Raw genomic sequence first — 18,044 nt, 5'->3', positions numbered from 1 at the left:
CCATATGTGTAAATATTTATTTACTAAGGGGGGGGGGGGGTACGGAGTGTGCAATACGAGGATTACAGAAAAGGAAGTAAGATCATCCATTCCTCCCCACCCCTTCTTGCAACCTGTGGAATATCAGAAGCTTCTCTTCACAGCTAGGGACAAAAGTTGCACATACACTGGTTTAAGTGATCAGAAACTGGTTTCAGTTTGCAATAGAACATAAGTTCAGTGCACATAAACCAGCTTCAAAGTGGCCAAAACTGATTTGAGATAAAAACGGTTGGAGCTCAACCAGGTTTTTGCAACTTCTGTCCCAGACCCCTTCCAGGTTTAATATAAACCAGAGACCCTCAGCACCCTAGCATGCTCTCTGGGCTGGGCTGTGCTGTCTGCTCCAGCAGAGCAGGCCTGGCCCCATCCCTCTGCTCCCCAGCCAGAGCAGGGACAGGCGGGGGGGGGGACTGGGCCAGACACCAGCCCTGAAAGGGAGCAGGGAAGAGGTTCATTCCCACCCTCCCTTCCCTGTCCCAGCAGCATGGGCCTGCCAGCCATTTCTCCACTCACTGCTGCAGCAGCAGGGGTGTGGCCAGCCCCAGCTGTAGCCAGTAGTGAACTGGCCAGGGAAGGGCCCCCCTCCTTGTCTGGACCTGAGCTGGAATCCACCTGGTTCCCCCCTTGCTGCTGCAGTGGTAGGGGCATAAGCATAGCCAGACACTGGCCAGCATGGCCCCCTGAGGCAGAGGGGCCAGGGAGGGGTGTTATTCCCCCCTCTGCCCCCGGGGACCACTGTGGGGTCTGCTAGACCTGACCACTGCCTCCACCAATCGCTCCCTGCGCAGGGCGAGTGGCAGGATAAGCCCCCTCTGCCAGACGCTGGAGGGAAGGTGGAATAACCCCCTCCCTGCCCCCTCGCCTAAGGGGCCCTGCTGACTGGCCTCTGGCCACACCCCCACCCCTGCTGCTGGAGCAGTGATGGGGAAGCAACCCTCACTAGGGCAGCTATGGCCACCCCTCCAAGCTTCAGTGCTACCCCTCACCCAGTTCAGTTCATGGCAGCTCTGACTGCTCCACTCCTGCCTGCAGCGTGGCCCTCCCTGCTTCCCCCGGGAAGAGGCTCATGCTCCTAGACACCATGACAGGAGCTGCTGCCCCTGTCACGGTCGCTCCCCCTTGCCACTCCAATGGCAGGGGTGGGGGTATGGCCAAAAGCTGGCTGGCAGAGCCTCTTAGGTGAAAGGGCATGGAGGAGGGTTATTTCTCCCCTCCGGTGTCTGGTGAAGGGGGCAGGAGGGGGCTTATCCCACTGCTTGACCCACACAGGGAGTGATTAGCGGTTGAGTCTGGCAGACCCCACTGCAGTCCCCTGGGAGTGGAGGGAGGAATAAGCCCCCTCTGCCTCAGGGGGCCATGCAGTCGGTGTCTGACCATGCCCCCCACTCCTGCCACTGCAGCAGCAAGGGAGGAGCGCAAGGCAAACCCCAGCTTGGGTCCAGACACGGAGTGGGGAATTAAACCCACTCCCTGGCCAGGTCACTTAAGGCTGCTTCTGGGGCTGCCCATGCCCCCCTCCCCAGCACAGCTTCCAAGGGCTGCTCTAGTACCCCCCAGCTTCTGGCCTGAGCCACTGCAGGAATGTGCCTGCATTTCTGGAGTCAACAGTGAATGTCTATTCAGTTGCAAATTGGATCAATCTAGGCAGGTTAAACTAACCTGCAAAGATTGAATCAGTTTGGGCTCCAGCTTCTTAAATGTTTATCCCTAGCCCATAAGTACAGGCAGAGGCCACCCGAGCAGGGTGCAGGGCCTGAAGCAAATCAGCCTATGTGGGGCCCCGCCCCTGCCCCAATCCCACGGGCCGCGGACCCAAAAAAGCTGCTCCCAATGGGGCAGGGGCAAGCAGCTGGGCACGGAGCCACTGCTCCGCCCAGCTCCGCACCACTGCTGCTCTGCCCGAATCCGCAGGGCCCCCCAAAGCGTGGGCTCCGGGGCAGTCGCCCTGATTCACACCCCCTCTTCCAGGGACAGCCCTGAGTGCAGGAGTGCTGGACCAGAGGATTCACATAGCCAAAGATCCATGATCCTGTTCCACCATTTTTCCTTACTCCTGCTGTGCATGCTGTAGCAGAAGAAGCCCCATCTGGGATTGCAAACAGAGTCTGTAAGGACTTCCTTACCAATGTAGCCAAAGCAGATGAGTTCCCTTCACTCAAGGTATTGCTGGCACAAGAAAGTTTTGTTACAGGGCTTCTCCCCAACTGAATGTATAGTGCTTGTTGCTGTAAATATTACTGTTTGTATTAAAACAAAACCTTAGAAAAGTGCTTCCTTCTGAACTTGCCTGCTAGCATCTGAATTCAAGGTTTTCTTTTTGCTATACAACAATGATGGCATCACTAACACCTGAAAGTTTGGTAGGCCATCAGATGCTATAGAAGTAAAATAGAATGGTAGACTCAAGTCCCGCCAGTTAAGACTCTTGAGATCATGTTTCAAATTTAGTTATAAAATAGGTTTTGAAAATTGGCATACTATAATGTAACTTTATTTAAAATTTGTGAAAAAAAAAGATATTAAAACACTCTGTTGAACCATTTTATCATTGAACCCAAGCCTACTGGGTGACCTGGAGTATGTGTTCTATCAGTAGGAAAAAAGAATGGAATCACAAATTGAATCAACCAATATCTCCCTGCCTTAATAAGAAAACAGCTGTGAATTTGAAGAAGTGGTACACTTGACTCCCTGGAATGATCCAGTAGACTGGACATGGTAGGAGAGGCTATAACCAGAAATGTAATAAGACTTAAAAAGGCTATAGTCAGGTATACAGGGGTCAGGGAAGAAAACGGGAGAGGGGGGAAATGCACAGATGAAGAAGAAGAAAAGACACAAGTTAGATGAAATATCCAGAAGTCAGAACAACTTTTTTTTTCCCTTAGGGTGAGATAGAAAGTTTCAGTTTCAGAAGGGGAAAAAATAAGCCGAAGCTACTGAAGCTTTGGGCTCAATTTCAGCAGTTTTCAAGTAAACTGGATGGTCTTTCGTTCATCTTCATCTCAACACAAAAGAGGCAATGCATAACAACTGTGATACAGTGCTCACTGCATTTTATGGTATGATTGCCAGACTCTTAAAAGTAATTATTTGGGACCACACCCTGCAGTTCTTGTGGATTTAATTTGAGGGAGGACTGCTGGGTATAATCTTGTATCTATAAAAGCACTATACTTCCATGAGGGAATAAAACAATCTCAAAAAGTGATGTTCTAAAACCAAAATTGCTCTAAATCTTCAAACTCTGGCTTTACAAGTACCTGTTACAGAAGGTAGAGACAGGGACTCAAAACCTGGTTTTTAAACAGGCAGTGATGAATCTGTACCCTTCTATTTATTTTTAATTATGTTACAAAACACTACAGCTGTTTCTTTGATGGCATATTCAATAAGATAACAAAGTTATCTCTTATAGAACTGGTGTGCTAGGATTTTGTTTGGTTTTTTTTAAAATAAACATCAGTATTATGATTCAGACTTCAGTACTGTAAACATTTGGGATGTTTCCAAGATAAGGAATATTGGTGGCTTCTGTGAGGCATCACTTGAGTAGATAGTTTTATATAGTAATATCTGATAATGTTAATGTAAATATAAGCAGATACTGTTGGAACATACACTTTCTAAAACACTGAAAGAGGTTTGCATGTCTTCTATAAAATAAAACTGCTTTCAGAATATAATTGTACAAAGCACTTTCAAAAGCAGTAAAGAATCTGGAATTCTGACACCAAAGTGTATGCTTTTTAGACTTGTGATTCAAATGAATCTAATTCCATAGTTCTTGGTCTCAGTATCCTACTTGTAGTCCTTCAGACTGGTGTTGTTTATATTTTAGCCATAGTCTGCCATTGTTTCATGAACAGAAGTCCCATTGACCCGATGGAAGTTCTGTATAAAAAATGATGGAAAGATATGGAATATCTATACTGAGAATAAAAGCAAGTATCATAAGGATTGGGCTTTTATTTTCAAGACAGCTACAATAATTTGTATAGTGACTTAAAAGATTAGAAGATAATTGAAAGAAAAATTACAAAATCCCTTTAAAATATTGTGTGTGATATTTTTAAAGGAATTTTGTAATTATTCTTCAATTATCTTCTAACTTATTCAATTTATTCAATTTCTGTCCTATAGATACTGTTATGATTAGTGTAAGGAAAGGAAAATTGTGGGGGAAAAAAAGAGTTTTGAGGAGCCTGCTCGGCATAGAAACTCCACTAGTTGCTGATAGCAGACAAATTTCAAATACAGACTTTGTAAGAACCAGGGTAATTGTTTGCTAGGATAGGAAAGAAGGAGACGTAACCTTGTAGGAGGCTATTGCTAGATCTAATGGCCATTTGGATCAGTGTTACTTCAATTCTGTTTATGACCTTGGGTATAAGACTAGTAGGTAAATGGGAAGGAGGAGGTTTTCTAAAAACCCTCTTCAGTTTTCAAAACCCAAGAGGTTTTTTTTCCTCCCCTCTTTAGTGCCCTAATTTATTAAAAGCCATCGACTATCAACATATAAAATGGCCGGTAGCATATATACTTAGGAAGGTGGACAAACCAGTGGGAGAAATCAAAGGCTGAGTCAAAAAGGAATACAAAAATTTCTGAAGCCTTATGAGATCTGATGGCTGTTGTGCACTAGGCATGAAACTTTGGTTAGAGCCTCCTCCCCGCCCTACATATTCACACAGCCCTGTTGGAATCCTGCAAAATAGCACTCCCAATAATTACTTCCTTGTCAGGCAATTACTTCCTTGTTTCTTGGGAAGACCCATAGTGGTATATGGGTTGAAACAGAGAAGAACAGAATACAGATAGCAAAACTGGGTTCATAAAAGTAGACTGAGAGACAGTATTCTCTTGCAACCTGAAATTTTCTCATCACTGACCAAGGGATGCAAGGAGCTCCTGCCTCCCCTTTCCCATCCACACACTTACACCTGCTGTCATTCTTCATATTTCCCTGTGAAGGCAGTCTGACTTTTACCCAGTGAAAAATGTAATTCAGACAGCTGTATGAAAACTTTTGCCTTTAGGAAGTAAAGCAAAGTTTCTCAATAACATTAATAGCAATTTTCACCCCAAGGAACTGGGCCTCAGTAAATACTGTATATGATGACCCATTACATGGAAAACAATCTGGAGGTTATGGTAAAGTATGCGTGCAGCTTACCCTATTATACTATTTTTTTTCTTATCAATTTAAATTTATAAGACAGAGTTTTCCTTTTCTTGATAACCCTATGTTGATTATTTCTAGTGAAGTAGCAGCTAATTCATAAAAGATGGGGGAAGGAAGTTAAATAAAGGATCGTAGGTTCCTTATGAGTTATCATCTCCATCAATGAAATGTAATTTTTAGAAGAAAGTGAAAAGTGACAAAAATAAATCTTGTTTCTTGGGACAATTGGCCAACCACAGCTAATATTAACTGATTAAGCAGGCTTGTTTAAAGCATTTGTAGTGAATAGTATGGTTAATAGGAGTCAAGTGTGTGTGTAATATGTATAATTATGCATTCAGGATTGTTTGCAATGCATCATAAATGTTGTAAGGGCAAATTCTGTCATGATGGGGAAATGTGCACTGTATCAGAAATCTAACTAAGGGACATTTGAAGACAGTTGGAGTTTTGTTATCAATTAAGTGACTAAATGGTTTTTTTCTTATGCCTCTGGTAGTTAGTTCATGACCACCAAATTCTGAAAGATACTCTACCTCCTTCATTTAGCTCTGGAAGTTGAGTTTAAATATCCCATATGATTGTGGGCTTCTCTTTTTGTCATGAACTATTAGAATGATCTAGAAACAGATGCTTGTAAACCATATTACTATCACCTAGCATCTAAAGTTAAAGAAATTGGAAAATTAGAAGTAATGCTTTTGCTTATAAGCTTTTACTTTCATAGATGCACTAATTTTGTATTACAGAAATGGCTGTAGTACTTAGTCACATGACTGTTGCTGTAAACCAAGTCCTACTTTGCCATACTGGTTTGCGAAGTAGATAGAGAGTAGAAGGAACCCTCTTTTCATGCCAAACGGCAGAACAGAATCTCTCCATTAGTATGTCTGCAAACAGTAGGAGAGACTGGTCCTACTATTTTAGGGGAAGTACTGGGCCATCACTCAGCAAGAGGTGATATGTAAAGGTTGCATGCACTCCTGTCCAAAGGAACAGCAACGTTCACTCCAGTTTATGCATGCTGGATCCTGCATTTATTCCAAAAAAGTTTTGATTTCAAAAGGCTTTACCATTACCATTTATTACCAAACCCTTGTTACACTGTTTAGATAAAACTGCTTAATTGTAAAGCTAGATTTTAAAAGGGTGTTCAGAATGCTAACTAATAATGTGCTTAGTGACAGGGTATTTTTCAAATCACTTATATGAATGATTAATCTAACTTTTGCCGTCTTTATTGTGGCTTTCGCATAACTATTGAGATCTGTGATTGCCCTAATAAACCAATTAAGAACTCGTGCTTTCTTTAAACAGCAGTTTCCTGAAACGACAATATCTTGTGCTCATCTTGTTCCAGTAATCAGATATTTTATATCATAAAAATAAGTGTAATATTAAGTAAAAGTGTTACAAAAAGACAAATGAGTAACATTGTAATTAGAAACATGAGTTGGGGGTGGGGGGGCGGGATTTTTTTTTTTTTAAATTCAGACATGGTAGGTAGAAATATTTTGTTACAAAGCAAACATGTTCAAGCATAATAAGGAAAAAAAACAATTACCTTTTTACCAAAAAAAAAAAATTTTGTTTTTTTGTCAAACAGCAGTAAAAATCCTCCTCCCCTCTCCCCCCGGACTTTTTTATTATACTAAAGTCAAACAGACTTCTCCCACAGTTTCCTGCTGAAAGCTGCTGTGCCAGTGGTTAGTTATTCTCAACCATGCCATGGCATCTTGGGGTGCCTTGAGATCCTTTCAGAGTGCCACAGAAGGCCACTCAGCATTAGCACTGTTGGGTTTACAGAAGTCATTCGCAAGATAATCCCAGAGATTTCAACTAGAAATCCACAGTTGTGGTCTTTCTGACTTCTTTGCAAAAGAAGTGAAAAGGAGTGAAAACCTACAAGCTGGCACCGAGGGGTGCCTTGAGTCTATCCAGGGGATGCCTTAAGTTTAAAAAGGTTGAGAATCCCTGGCTTAGAGCTTCAGACTGGGACTTGAGAAATCTGGGTTCAGTGCCTTATTCTGCCACATATTTTGCCTGTTATTGAGTATGTCACCTACTTCCTGTGCCCCATCTGTAAGAAGGAAAGAATGGCACTTTCCTATTTACAGGGTTATTGAGTATAAGCACATTACAAATTGAGACATTCCAGCTCTAATGTTATTGGAACCAATATCCATGTACCTTTGGTTTCCATGGGTCCTGGACTGGGACTCATGTCTTTAACTAGCTATTCCTATTTCTGAGCCATTAGAGTGATATTATAACTGTTATAGTAAGCCATGTCTTCTTGATGGCCAAGCTCATTTATACCGCTTATGTGCACTTTATCAGCTATGACTTTTTTTTTCAGTTTTGGCATAAAACCTTTCAGTGACCAGATCACTATAAATCAGAGAGTTCATTTTATTGTTAAAGCCTTGGTCTAGTGCTTGACTTTTATTACTTATTTCTATGATTAAGCAGGCCTAACGATTGTGCTGCCCATATTGCATGTCTTTATTTCTTGCCATAAATTTTCTGACCTTGCCACCACTGGATGATTAAAAGAAAAATTAATTTTGGCTCTTAATTGTATTTTTGCTGCTCCCTCCTCGTATTCAGTTCAAGTGAGAGTTTTTAAATTTAACTATTATTTGTTTTGGTTTGCTACTTTGGAAATGCTGAAAATATGTGTATTTGAAGTAGAATTACTGATAACTTTTAGTTCTTTAAAATTGTAGGATAGCTGGTGAGAGTCACTTCTCTATGAAATCTAAATGAAATTTCCTCTATTTGTTGTTTCTTTTCATCCTTGTATGTAGACTGTGCTGTTAAACAGCACTTGTGCTAAAGATGCCTGAATCATAGGGAAATTTCAGTTGCTGATGATGGATTCTCTAGTCTTTCAAAACAAATTGGGATTGCCTTAATTTGCTGTTACTGTAAATTCAAATTTATTGTACTCTATAGAACTAGTCAGACAAGCGAACAATACTCTGAAAGGGATGTATTTTTCTTTTTCATTTTCATGTCTAAATGTTAAGAATCTAATGGACCTTCTTCTGTCCTAACACCTGTAGCAGTCACATTCCAATTGCATATAATCCTGCAAATGTAACAAGCAACTCCCACAGATCCACTTCAGAATAATAATAATAATAATAATAATAAAAAAACTATCTTGTGCTAGTTGTTTACTTGAATTTTCCACTGTATTCTAGCTCTTCTTGAAAATGTTCCACCTTCTAACTCTTAATGTAAGGCAAAAGCTTAAGCTGTTTACCCAAAACATTGGTTTCTAAATTGCAAAAATGCAAGTCAGAAGACTGCTCTTTTGGTTTTTTTTACCTTTTCTTTTCTGATTAATAAACAAGACAGCCATTTGAGCCTTAACTTAAAGATCTGGGAGTGCTATTTTCCTCTCCACCAACTCAAGTACATGACTTGGATATCACGTTCTCATTACTGAGAAACCTAAGCAGAAAAAGGAAAGCTTGCTTACATAATCTGGGCTAAACTCAGCCCTGGTTTAAGCTAATGCTGTTTCATTGACTTTACTGGAGTCATGCCTGCTTGCACCAGGGCAAAAATTGACCCTTTCAACTGGAATCCTATTTCACCAGCCTTAGAAAGCTAACACCTAGAGCTTTTTCTTCATTAGCTCATTAAATCTAGAGGGAAAGGTTCCACGGTCATCCTCTCACATCTCTTGCCATATGCCTTGCTGTCCACATGCAACCAACCACTGGATTTTTCTAGTGCCTCATCCCGTTGAAGTTTTGGAAAATCATAGTTCTCCTACTGTAGTGACAGATACTATGTAGGGCCAGTTCCTACAAAGCATTAAAATACATATAAACTGGATTTTTCCTTGAAATGAAGTGGAAGAAGAATGTTTAATGTTGACGTTAAAAGATTCAGAAAGCTATCATGAAAATGAAATGCAAAGTCAGGCTTAAAGAACACCTTTTTCAACATAAAATGTTTTGAAACTTGATTTTTAAACAAGCTGAACAGGAAGCTCTAAACTGCTTTTTTTTTTTTTTTTTACTCAATGTTAAAACAGCTGCATGTGTACACTTGCATGTTATCTAGTAAAGCTGAGACTGTTTTCATTTTTAACCAAGGTGTGGTAAATAATTATGTAATTACTTTAATAATGTGCTTGCTCATGTCATCTACTTACCAGTCACCATTTCAGTTGTCCATTTGTAAGTTCTAAAGTTTTGCTATCAATAACTGAAAAGAAAATTAAAAAGGGAAAATATTTAAAGGTAGATTATGCAGAAGTAATGACCTAGTTATTAATTTAGAATTAATTAGCCTGTTGCTTGGCCCCAGTGTTACATTTCTGGTCAGTGGCTGCATGGGTGTATATTCCATCTCTTTTGAACAAGTAGCATTGTCCATACTGTTTAGATACCCTATCTTATTAACCTGAGTTACCTCTGAACTCTTTGGAGGTGGAGCTTTACTTTTTCTAATATTTCAATAACCCTTATCAGAACTGACCTGTTACTGTACTGTATCAACTCTCAGCTTGACTCTGAAATAGCTATTGAGAGGGCCTTTCTAAATCCTGCCTTAGACACCTGTAGAAATTCAGGCTGGTGTTAAAAGATGATGTTTTCCTTCTGGTTCTTTTACTCTAATCAGTAGTTCTGAAGATGAAACAAGCTGAGTTTTTTATTTAGAAATATACTGGGGCTGGAGGAAAATGTAACACCTTTTTTTGCTCTTCCATGTTCATTATTCTGTATGTAATAAACTGAAGAAAGTTTGTAAGTAGTTTAATAAGACAAGTTCAAGCAACCAAATCTGAGCACCTTCTTTAGCGCTACCTATATTCTGAAGTAAACTGCCTTGGCCCTAGAGACAAACAGATTTTGCTATAACCATCAAGTCAGCCTCTCTGTGTGTTGTCCTGCATTTGTTGTCAGGGTGGTTAATTTACCGATTATGCAAACTGCGTATGAAAATTGCATATGTAATATTGCTTGGCACTCTCTCCTCTGATTCATTACATTTTATAGTAACCATACCAACGTGTCCACATGCCTGCTACACACCCTCTGACTGTCCCAAGCAGAGTATCTCGCACTTGTAATCATAGCTGTGACAACATCCCTTCAGGGCAAAGAGTGCATACTAGAAACATCTGTGGTGGGTGTGTGCTAGCCTGGCACTTTCATGATATGCCCAGGGTTTAGGGCAGTAGTGAAAACACCAAGGAAGGGTAATCTCGTAGTGTGACAGACTATAAAGAGAATAGCTGTAGTGTATGTTTTAGTATCCCATTTCTCTGGTATCTGCCGTATGTTCTTTACTGTATGTAGAACATGTTCCTGATTGTGGCCAGTGCTCTGTCTGCAGAACGTAAACACAGGATTTCATGGTCATATAATGTTGAGCTTGGTATATTGAAAATCACAGGCAGGGGTCCATTCCCTCTTGACTAATTCCTGCCAATCGTAAGCTTTCCCACAGATTTGTACGTAAGTGCATAGCCGGCCAAATATTTGGCAGTCTTTGTTTTTCCTTCTCAGTATTATTCTGCTAATGCATCAAGAAATAAGTGAGTGACTTTATTTGCATTTGAGCCCTAGTTATATCAATGATACTTGTATGTTATTGAAGCTTCTCTTGCAGAGAAGTGAAAACTAGATGATGCTAAACCTAAATAAGGTTACAGAAGGTAGGCAACTGACAATTAAGTATGTGCACAAAATAATAAGATTTGATTAATATTCTCAGCTCCATACAAGACACAAAATACCTACAGTCCTTGGCGAAAAGGCATATAGTTGGACCCAAAAAAACTATTATCAAGTGGATGTCAATGCAAAATAAGTTTTTAATTTTGAGATTTTTTAATTCTTTACATTTTGGAGTTGGCTGTTTCTGGCAATGCTGAGACTGAGGAACTGCTAAGCTGTACAGACAGCCCCGATGTCAAAATTGAATTGGAGCAGCCAGATTTGCTCTCTTACAGAGCTATTTTATAACTCATATTTACCACTTCCCTATTATCCTTTTAATTTCTTCAGTGCTGATAACTTGCACTAAGCTTCATATCCTGCCATCTGTGTGTTGCTTGTGCTGGTCTTGTACACAAGCAGCTCAGTTGTGTGATCTTCCATTACTAATCTGCCGAAAGAACCACAGAGCTTCATCCAGGCATGCTCAAGCTTGTGACTTGTGTTGTAACTTACTTTCTTTTGTGCCTGATTTGTATAAGGATTGCTAGCTGCTTATTTGTTTAACTAGGTTGGTGCTCAAACGTGCAAAGCCACTGCATGTGACATTTCCAGGGCCTTTACTGAATGTCAGTCTTTTATATACATTTGATATATATTAATATGCAGTGTCTTCCTATATTCTGGCCAAAAATGTGCCTGTAGCAGTCTTTTAAAGTTGTAAGTAATGTTGTGACAAGTGGAAAAACAAGTTTGACATTTTTCATTTATTATTTATAATGTACCCGCTCTGTGTGTGTTTTTCTTTTTCACATTAAAATTATTTACTGCAGCCTTTAATTTATCACTTATTTGAAATGACATACATTTTTAATGTTAATTTACATCTGTTTGATGTAATAGTAGGTAAGAAAATTCTAATCTTCTAATCCTTTTTTTTAATATACACTGTGGAACTTACTATAGGTCTGATTTTGCAGCCCTTGCTCAGTGGGAAGTCTGTTGAGAATTTTGCCTGAATAAGAATTGGAAGATAAAAACAAAGTGGAGAAAAATTCAGAGAAACAGCTAAAACGCTGATAAAAATAGCATTTAAATCTACTTTTTTAAAAAAGGTGTTACATTAACCAATATTTTTCATATTCCTTTTTAAAAAATGGTTTTGGGGTTGTCCTTTCTTGAATAATTTGAACATTTACTAAACTTTTTGTTATAAATATTTTATGTATTTTTGTTCTCTTGGAAATGGTTGTGTGGCAGTGTCTAGGTTGTAAACTGTTCATATGTTGTTGTATGGAAAGCATGTGGGGCATGAATGTTCATCTCCTTTATTTAAACCCACCTGTCTTGGTGATAATGAAATGACTCAGACTAATCCATAAAATGTACATTCACTCTTTGTCTTCAGCATTAATTTTCATCTGTACCTTTAAGTAAAATAGTCTGATTTTGATATATTAAATTCAGTTATGACTCATTTTTATAAGACGAAAATAGCAGAACAATATACAATCTTAGATGTTCATAGAATACTAACTTTGGAAAATCAAAAATTAAAAAATTAAGAAAAGATCTAATTTAGCTCTTGTGCTTATTTTGCATTGTGATAGTTGTCACGTGATCCCATTCATGTGGTCTTTCATGTGCTTATGGAATCCTTTCACTAGGACCTCCCCAATGTTACCTCTTCTCCATGAACTAAAGAAGTATCAAATTTACTTTAATCCAAGACTATGCTTTTTACCCTGTTCAACACAGGGGAGGGGAAAAGGACCCTTGTCTTGGATTTAAGTAGAAGTGTGTGGGGGGGGGATGCAGCTGTTGTGGGTCCAACTGGCCCTGACGGACGCTGAAGCTCAGAGTCAGCACCATACTTGCTGCCTCCCCCTTTCAGTCCCCCCCCCACCTCCCTGCCACCTCTATATCCCATCCTTCCTCTTTCTCCAACCCCCCCCTTACTGTCATTTGGGGTTCTGATTCCACTCCAGCCCAGAGTACAGAGCAGAAGCTAGCTTCAGTCCCACCTGGCCATGCTCCCTGGGTTGGAGCCAGAGCTGGGGCAGGAGCTGCGGCCACCACAACCACTGCTGCGTGACCAGGGAGGAGCCAGAGCCAGCATGTACTCCATGTCCCAAGCCAGCGCAGAACCAGAACTGAAGCCCCTCCAACTAAGGATAAGTGGTAAGCACAGCAGGGGTGCAGGGGCAAGTAGTGGAGAGAAACACAGGACCACTTTACCTGGAAGGGTGTCTGTAGTTTTTTTCCCCATCTTTCCTTGATACATCTGAGGTTATATTGTGATATAGAAAGGCAAGACAAAGTTGTCCCAAGATGTTTAACATTCAGGACTTGTTTTCACTGAAAAGGCAATTTATAACTTGTATGCTGCCTCAAACTCGAGTCCTGTTCATGCACGCACAGTGTTACTGTGAATGTGGTGGTGCTTTCAGCTCACGTTGACTGGTACAAGCTAATGCTCAAGCGAGCACAACTTGTCTGATGTTAACATGACCACACTGTGTTTTAGATGTAGACTATCTTCCACAATTTACTGGGAAAGAATTAATAAAGCAGCTAATGTTCCTGCAGAACCGTAAAGCATATCCTTTCTAGAAGTCTTAGAACCACACTAGTTAATGAAGTGCCACTGGGAGGAAAAACAGCTCTAGCATATTTTGCAGTGTGGGTACCTCTTACTGGATCAAAGCTAAATTGAAGGCGCAGACAGAAATGCAGCTCCCTGGTCTAACTCATAATCCTTTGGAGAAAGAGTCAGGAGTTAAACTGATCCCTCTGAACCAACAGATGTTAGCTGTTGGGTTGGAAGGGTGGAGGACTGGCTCCAATTTGGAGCCAATCTAGGGGGAGAGACTGCATCTCTGCAGAGTTTCTCCCCTAGCTCTACTTGCAGCTCTGGTGCTGTGTCTGGATGAGAAGGTGGGGAGAAGGCAGGGAAGGGAACTCATTCTGGGTTCCCCAGCTGTGTTGGAGTGTGGGTTGGGTGGATCAGAGACCCCCCCCAACTCAAGGAGGTTGGGGGCCCCTCCAATCTACCCATCCCACCTGCCAACCCTGCTGCCTGGGCAACCCCCAGAACAAGTTCCCTCTCTGTTCCCTTGCCTCCCGCCCCCCATCCCATTCTGAAAATGGTGCGTGGAGCAGGGCAGCTCAGCCTTGCTCCTGGTGCATGCAGGCACAAGTTTCTGAGGGCAGTAACACAAGATGCTGAGGGCACTCGACTTTGGAGTGCCTTCTTCCGAACCTCATGTAGTGAAGGTTCTGATTTTTGCAGGATCAGGTCCTTTTAAAGCACTCTGCAGCTGTGCACTTGTGTTTGCTGACAGCTGTAGAGTGCTTTCAGGGGTCAGATCAGGCAAAAATTGTCACTTTTGTCTGTGCCTTGAGAGAAGTAACTTGAGTGCAGGCTACTTCAGGTTACTGTGTAGTTCAGACCTACCTTTTGTCTGGTCTCTTTCAGTATCCTAAAGGTTTGCAAGTTCCACAAGATTCTTCAGAAGAGCAACACAGATGTTGGTTACACTGATTCAAAGAAATTATGTGATTAGAAAAACACAAACTGGACTTTTTGTTTTTGGTTTGCTTAGGTTTTTGTCTTTTTTTTTTTTTAAATAAGAGTTTGGTCAATTAGGTATAGAAAAGTTCATGCAAGAGTGAATAGATTACTTTAGTTTTGTACTAGAATTCATTTTTTATTTGAGAAAAAAACCTGATGTAGAAAGACCAGCTTTTTACTCACTTACATCAGAGGACGGTCTGTCTCAGCTTCTGCATCAAATTCAATGAGACTTCATTTCAAGTGGTCCAAAAGGGTTGACATCCTAGGAAACAGTTTTACATAATGAAGAAACACATAGCTGATTTAAAATATTTAAAAACTGGGATGGTTATGAAACTGAGATAAGAAAAAATTTAGATTTGTAAAAAAAGAAAACGGTTAAAAAATCAATTTGACAATACCTGTTTTAAAACACAACAGTTCATATAACTTGAGTGCGTATATAGAGAAGTAGTTTTTCTTTTAGAACAGTTCACTAAAAAGATTTCCACTGCTAAGGAATGCCATCAGAAATGTAAGCCTATCTGTTCATTTAAACCAATAGTTGCAGCAAGCTTTTTTTTTTTTATACTCCTACTTTTACTAGGTTTCTAACTTTAAAAAAATTATGCTGTGATAGCATAGTTTTTTTGCAATTGTTGGCATTGAATGCTTTAAGCAGTAAGTGTCTGTCTGTCTGTCTGTCTGTCTGTCTGTCTCCATTTCATTTACTTTATTCCCATTAGCAGTTACGCTGAATTTATGAAAAGGCTGACTTCTGAAAGTGTGGTGTGGACATAACTCCTTGTATTAGTCTGTACATGCAAGTGCCAGTCCAGCAAACCATGTAAGCATGTACTTAACATTACTGGTGTAAATGCTCCCGTTGGTATCAGCGAGACAAGTTGCATATTTAACTTTTAATCATTTGCTTAATAAAGCTGTATAGTAAGGACTGAATGTGATATATATTTTTAAATATCCAAGGTTTTGTGGGGGGGGGCTTGTTGGGGGAGGGGAGTTGGTTTTTGTTTGTTGGTCAAATACTGTTGTTATAAATGTAAACTATGGCCTTCATTCTACAAAACAGTCTGCTAACATGGACCCCATCACCTCAGTAGAACTCCCCTTGGACACATGAGATTGTATGGGTTAATCCAGTTTCAGAATTCGGGGTTTTGGCTTCTGATTTATTTTCCAGTTCCTTTCCTGGCATCACTACTTTGTAGAAAGAAAAATTACTTTTTTAAGATTTACTGGACACCAAAAACTCTTTTAAATCCAACTCTTTCAAGCACTTTTAGAATTTCAGTGGTATTTGTCTCAACTGCCTTCCCTGCTTGCCTTTTCTCTTTATAAATAGAAACTTTTCTGTCTGCTTCTTAACTGAAAAATAGAAGCTATTTCCTATGCTATTCCTGGAAAATATTTTACTGTGTGCCAGTATTTGAATGTAAAGAAAGTTGCCAGTTTCAAAGTGTATAGTTTTCAAATGCAAATATCACAAATTTTAAAATACTGAAACTGAAAGCAGTTTTAAAAATCTGAAAAGCCCCGGTCCTCTTAAAATGTATGTCTTTAAGTTTGCAGTGGGCGTGTCTACACATTCATTAATATGTTTTAGATACCGCGCATTTAGTTTAGTACTTGCTTAATAAAGTATTAAATAAATGCGCAGTAACTAGAGTTACTGCACAGTAGCACTGGTGCATGGTTATTTTGTGATGCTTACTGCACATTAGCCTAACAACACTGTGCAGTAGGCTATTAGCATGGTTTTTAACTGCCAGGCTCCTGCACAGTGGTATTAGGTTAATGTGCAGTACGTGTCCCACGTAGACGCGCCCAGTGTGAGGTAGATCCATTAACTTCAGTGGAACTTACTTACAAGATGCAATATTAAGCATGCGCGTGACTTCTGTATTTCTTGTAGCTTGCCCACCAACACCAGGCTGTTCAGCTTCTAGTCAATATCATTGTAAGTTTTCAACGCCTATAAAAAAGCAGTAATATATAGCTCACGGCCATTTGGGTTTTTGCCATTATAAAATCTGTTTTCATTGGAAAGTTTTCTGGCTGATTTTCAGGTTATGGTAATATTTCTGATGCCTTAGTCTTTATAGAAGCTTCTTTTTACAAAACCTGTATTTTTAATGATAATACCCCTTTTAAAATACTTCACTATGAAATCGTTAGTCATTTTGTTCCAGTTTAACGTCTTTGCTCTGGTTGGGGGTCTGAATATCCGAAAAGTAGGATTATCCATCTGATACTGATACTTTTTTAAATGTTGATCTAGTATCCATACCAGAATTCAAATGTTTTTACGATTGTATCAATAACCTATATCCCTTTGTGTCTTATTGATTTCACACTTTTTTTTTTTTACCTTCTGTAGTCACCTTTGTAAAATGGCACTGAATGGTCATATATCTATGCTGTTTCTGAAAATGAGGCATAGAGACAGTACCCTTTACTTATTGCTTTAAGTGCATTTGTGCAATGAGAAGGACAGACTGTGTTTATATGCACCTTAGATGTTAATTCCACAAATACGATTTACAGTTTAAGCCATGTCTGGGTTGGTTGTATTGGAAGTCAGATACAGCCTTTGGAAACAGTTTATCATGCTGCTTTATCTTCCCTTCCCATTTTACCGATATATATTGAACTTCCCAGAAGTTAAACTCAACCTCTTTAGCATTCTTTAAAGAATGCTGTACATTGAACTTTCCCCATATCATAAATCTTTCCTATAAAAGGGAGACAAACTTAACACTTTGTAGGCTTTAAAAATGCCTTATTTGTAATAAGTACATAGTTGCACTGTGCTTAGTTCCTTTAATGCTACCTACTGCATCTACATGTTGAGAACTAAAGCCGTCAAGGAACTTTACTTTTCAGCATCCTTTGATCATAACATTCCTCTGGTTGAATAAAGGGTAACTTTGTACAAGGGAGACATTTTTGGTATAAATAGGACCTAAAATAGTCTGGAACTATGTTGTTTCCAACTGTAGCAATTGACTATTAAGACTCTCCTTCACATTCCTAATGAATTTGTGTAAATGCTTCATATCCAAGTTATTAGATTATTATACCTGTTCTAAATGCAAAATGTGAGACAACAGAAGGTAATTCTGAGTGAGGTAATTAAAGTACCTCCCTATGTATGGGGAAATGTTACTGAAGTGACTTGATTTGTTAAAAAATTATCCATCCATAATAGAAACAATAGTTAGGTGATCTTTATTTAGTACATGACATATTTAATTGTATTATTATTAATAATTCTAGTATAGACATTTTACTTATTCAGAGCACGGTCAAGTGTATGCTAAGGTTTGCTATACACACATACTTGTTTCAGGTTGAAATTTTGAAGATTAATCTTTCTATTTTTGTCTTTAAACTGAACTGTGCAAATTAAAATGTCAAACAGTTTTACATCAATGTGTGTGTTCACACTAAGAGAGTACACTGATTTAGCTGGTACAGTAGTTGTGTGTAAACCAACCATAACAATGAGTATGTTGATCACAAGTTCTTAAGGGGAGATTTGATCTTTTTCCTCTGC

General features: G+C 39.7%; 1 protein-coding gene and 1 long non-coding RNA gene across 3 annotated transcripts in view; one reads left to right on the top strand and one right to left on the bottom strand.

The window, feature by feature from the left end:
• LOC109294497 overlaps positions 1-15,111 on the bottom strand; it is a 24,264-nt gene extending 9,153 nt beyond the window's left edge. The window contains exons 1-3 of the long non-coding RNA XR_002096531.1: positions 14,669-15,111; positions 14,369-14,451; positions 9,402-9,454 (exon numbers count right to left, since the gene is read on the bottom strand). This is a non-coding gene — a long non-coding RNA (uncharacterized LOC109294497). The remainder of the gene's footprint in view (positions 1-9,401; positions 9,455-14,368; positions 14,452-14,668) is intronic.
• Positions 1-18,044, top strand: part of BAIAP2L1 (BAI1 associated protein 2 like 1) — a 77,870-nt gene that overhangs the window by 38,071 nt on the left and 21,755 nt on the right. The window lies entirely within an intron of this gene.

Source organism: Gavialis gangeticus, unplaced genomic scaffold (assembly GCF_001723915.1).
Source record: "Gavialis gangeticus isolate Ggan-Ray unplaced genomic scaffold, GavGan_comp1, whole genome shotgun sequence".
In the NCBI taxonomy this organism is placed as follows: Eukaryota; Metazoa; Chordata; order Crocodylia; family Gavialidae; genus Gavialis; species Gavialis gangeticus.
Note: the sequence above shows the minus strand (reverse complement) of the source record. Positions and strands in the feature narration are given on the sequence as shown.